The sequence below is a fragment of the Anarrhichthys ocellatus genome, unplaced genomic scaffold (assembly GCF_004355925.1).
Source record: "Anarrhichthys ocellatus isolate YVR2014 unplaced genomic scaffold, GSC_Weel_1.0 scaffold2910, whole genome shotgun sequence".
Taxonomy (NCBI): domain Eukaryota; kingdom Metazoa; phylum Chordata; class Actinopteri; order Perciformes; family Anarhichadidae; genus Anarrhichthys; species Anarrhichthys ocellatus.
In genome coordinates, this window is record NW_022282884.1 from 1,833 (window position 1) to 6,609 (window position 4,777).

A 4,777-nucleotide genomic window follows, 5' to 3' on the forward strand; every position below is an offset into this window, starting at 1 on the left:
GTTTGTCCTAGAAAGTAGCTTGTGACCAGTTTTGTGCTCATTTTTCAACCTGGGTCTTATTCTCACAAATGTGACCACTGTGATTATGAGTCTTTGGCTATACGCAAAACAACAAACAACAAACAAACAAATACCCCCAAAACAACGTATACTGGGGCAAGCAGTGCGAAACATTTCCATTTCAGGTTTAAGCAAATCATTTGAGCCCAACCAAAATTAAACAAAGAAAGTAACCCCCTGGATTAGCTACTATAGCTAAAAGTGATTTATGAAAACTTGAAGATTTGGAGAATTATCAAATTTTTACATGGTAAGTGCAATATTGACGTGGTTAGAAGTTAGCGTTACCCACGGTCAGATTGCCCACAACTATGAATATAAGACCCAGGTTAGTATATAATAGTGGTACTTTCCTTTAACTCAATTCAATTTCCTCATGTATGAAAGTTCTATAAAAGGTCGACAATGACTCAACTTTTGATGCCTCTTTTGTGCCTCTGCTCTTTGTGGTTTCTTCAGACAAATGTATGATTGAACGGTAAAGCTGAGTGTCCCTGTGACAACAGAGGGCGTAACAGACCTGCTGACTGTCCCCCTAACTGAAAAAGTTGAAGTTAGGAACTGGAGCAAAAGTGCAGTATTTCTATTTTAAAAAGCAGTGCATGGGTCACTGAGTGGGAGGTTGCCTTTTCTACAGACTTCCTACACACACATGTGCACAAATGAACACAGACAGGAATAGAGAAATTCTATTAAAAAAAAAAAATCAGAACCAAAACAAAGGTTAAAGCTAGTGAAGGTAATGTATTTTAGAAACATTTCTTGTTATATTTGTTCAAATGAACACCAAAGCGCGGATTCCACATTAATGTTTGTGCTCATCTCTCCTTTGACAACCAAAGCCTCTTCCTGATCCAGTTATTATTTATTGTACTTGCGACAGCACTTCCTGCCTCGTACATAATGAATGCTTCATACCTCAGTCATACAGGTCTGCAGGACTCCTTCTGTCACACCTGGAGGGGATGCGACTTCCTTCCTCGATGAACCTTTAGCACGTATTTTGATCCTAAACAATCTTTGTGGCGATTTTTGTTTCTCCTCATCATCATCATCATAAAACACCCGTACCCTAACAAATGTGGAATCACACCAGGTCATTTTCATAGATACTCAGGGGGAATGTTGCTGGACAGAACAAATGGAAAAGGAACGATGGAGAGGAAGACATAATCGGTTATTGCAGAGGGAAGACAGGAGCAAGTGACTGCTGGCTGGCTGACATCGTCACCGGTGGGTGGGGGGTGGATATTGCTATGGAAACGGCCCAAAGTTCAGGCCATGACAAACACGGGTGAGTGTTTGGATGACAGAGAGTGAGAGCCTGACAATTACAATCTCCAGACAGCACCAATCATTTGGAAGTTATTATTGTTTGTTTTTTCGGTTTAAGAAAATATTAGTGTATGAAAACGGGGAAGTAATGTCAATGCAATAAAGGTATGGATCAGATATAGCAACATAACCATCTTAAGGAGACGTGCGAGTGTATGGAGAATGAATATAATGTAATAATATGAAGAAAAAACACGTTTAACAATGTAGTCTCTTTCAACGGTTCGTATGTATCTTAGGAAAAAGTTCTTTTACTTTTCTTGCGTTTTCCTATTCAAGTCCAGCAACACAAAATTATTTGGTTAGGTTTAGGCAACATAACTACACTGTAAAACCTTTCACTGTAAAATTACAGTATTTTACTGGCAGCAGTTTCACCTGTAAGATACTGTAAAATTTACATTATCTCTACAGTGCAATTTACAGCATTAATACTGTATTGGGGAAATACAGTAAATCAAAATGTAAATTAAATTGCTAAATTAATTCCAAACATTTCAGTATCGGCTCTTTACCCCAAAATATTTAGGAAACTGTAGTGGAAGCATCTGTAAAATTAACAAGCATGAAAAATAACAATTTACAACAATAAACAAGACAATAAGATATATTCATAATGGTCTTGTTTATTAGAATAGTCAAAGTTTGAGCAAAAGTAGCATCCAAATAACAGATATTCAAGCCTTTACAAATCAAAATGGTATGGATAAGTTGCATGTGTGAGAGTGTATTTTTCGAAGTGAGTGTTTGGTTATCCGAGTGAGCTGAAAACATTTGTACTTAACGAACTGAGTAAATACAGTTACTAATCTGTTTCAAAAGAAAAGAGCCTCCCCATTACGCTAGGGGGTTTTACTTGACAAAACAATACTGACTATTGAAAAATACTGTGTGCTAGCCCAAAATACAAAATAGCTATTGCACATAAAAATACTGCTATGAATAAACTTGTGTGTGGTTATCCGAGTGAGTGACAGGCTGAAACATTTGTACTTTACGGACTGGGTAAATACTTCTTTGTTTCAAAAGGAAAGAGCCCCCCCATTACGCTAGGGGGTTTTACTTTACAGATCCATGCTGTTGAACAATATTGTGTGCTAACCCAATAGCCAACTTCAATATTAAACAGAAATAATGCCCGTTTGGACATTGTAAAGAGAATTAAATAAAAATAAATACAAAAATAGCCCATACAAATAGCAATGTGAATGAGTGAGACATAGCGGGGTGGTCAGTGAGTAAGTGAGTGAGATATGAAGGATTTGTGTGTGTGTGTACTCATTTGAACTTTATGGACAGAGTCAGGGTAGTGATAAACTCATACAAAGTCCCACTCAAAATCCATGAGCTTCCTCAAGAGGGTGCACACATGCGGATTCAGGGATGTCACTTTCTTTTGGACCAGTCTCCCGCTCTTCTTGCTGGTCACCTTTCCCTGATGTGCCTTTGTCCCTCTCTCTGGGTTGATTCCAACACAGCTTCTGGCAAGAATGGCAAGGTAAAACAAAAATAAATAAACGTGAGTCAAACTACTTCTAAACTATTGTTAATAGCCACCACATATTGTTGGCATAATCGTTCTTTTTCCTACTTTATGTTTACAATGCATATTACAGTAGATATATGGGGAAAATTGAGCTATATTTATTGCTAATACCACTTACTTTCCTTATGTTTTGTCACATCTTTGGAATGTGCAAATAACATTCAGGGTTTTTTGATAACTTTACAATTCTTCTACATAAGTACACATTTATTACAGTCGCGGTGTTTCGCCATGTGGTTGTTTTCAGTACTGCCGTTACATTATTTGGCCACTACAGGGCTATGTGGACCACAGAATAGTTTATTCTAGCTAGCAATTAATCAAGTGTATTTCTAGTGATTGTAACCTAAAATCAGTGATTCTCAAAGTGGGGTCCGCAAAATAATTTACTAATAATTATAAAATAGTGGTGAAGAGTTAAAAAGGTGCATATCTATAGATGGGAACCAAAGCCATATGCCAGCCAGGCTTAAGCAAAATATAATTACAAAGCACCCCTGATTCAATACGAGATTGTGTTGTTTATCACTATGAAACGGATCTGAAGCATTTAGATTGAAAAGCATTAGAATACAAATAGTTCCAATGGCATCTAAGAGTACAAATGCTAGTAAGCATAAGCTTAACCGGTGTTACCATAATGAGGGGGTCTTTCGCTATTTTTCTCCCCTGCAAGGGGTCTCTAGCCCCAAAAAATCTGATAACTGCTGAAGTTGAATGTGTGTTTCTTCTGTTTATTTTAGAACCACATATATACACACCCAAGCGAAGATAAATTTCCTTCTGGAATGAACTTTCTGTGCTCCGTTCTCCGATCGAAGTACCTATCCTTTAAAGAGCTTTTAAGCTAGCATCCTAAAGATACTATATCTTTCACACAAAGATAAATGCAAGGAGAGCTGTAAGGTCGGAACACCTGAAACTAATGACTCGATATGGTATTCAAACTTACCGCTGTATGAATTCAAGTGTGCAGGCAGCCTGATCCTGATATTGGAGGTTGAAGTTGTAGTAGCATGTGAAGACAACAGCAAGCCCCAACACAAACGATGCTCCTTCGCACACCACGTGGCCCTCAATGCTAACCATCCAACGCTGATCAGGAATAATTGGACCTTAAACAAAATGCAAACAGAGTTAGGCTGAATGTCAAATTAACCATTTGACGTATTATAAAGTGGCAACTTACTGCTATATTGTTTTTGTATTGTACTGACATTTCCAACTGATATTTGAAAAGATTTCAAAACAGTGTAAGCTTTTGATAGATATCAGGATGGTTAATGCTGTGTGGCCTTTTGATGTATCCAGGTTTTAGCAGTGTCGTCAACTCTTTATTGCACATAGTCTTGCATAAAACGTAGTGACTGTCTCTTAATAGAGACATCTTTAGCCAAATAATCACAAAATCACTACAGGACATACACTTGGAAAATCTACAAAGGGACGGAGAAGATCAGACGAACTATTTACATTTTTACAAGCTATAAGGACACCTTAATCAGTGGAGAAAAATAGAGAGAGAAACAAACTACTGACATACCAGAGAAAATATTATTCTATAACCTACTGAGTCTGTATTGTAGAGACTCAACTGTTTAATAACTATCTAAAACTATGTATTCATGTATCCATTTATTCATGCTAAGCTATTTATTAATTAGTATCCATTTACAAAAATGTAAAGGTGTGTGTATTATATACAGTATATAAGAAAAAAACTCACTACAACTGAACTCGCTATAGCTGCAGGGCTTAGTGCTTACCTAGGATGATCAACCGAGGGCTTTCAGGAAGGGCAAGGGATGTCTTCACAGTTGCCGCTGTGTCTGACAC

At 37.4% G+C, this 4,777-nt stretch overlaps 1 long non-coding RNA gene across 1 annotated transcript; it reads right to left on the bottom strand.

Annotated features, from left to right (window-relative positions):
* Positions 1-1,483: 1,483 nt before the first annotated feature.
* On the bottom strand, positions 1,484-4,777 carry LOC116378631 (uncharacterized). The gene is made up of 3 exons (XR_004212317.1): positions 4,708-4,777; positions 3,894-4,056; positions 1,484-2,876 (listed from the first exon to the last, which is right to left on the bottom strand). It is a non-coding gene; the product is annotated as an uncharacterized LOC116378631 (long non-coding RNA).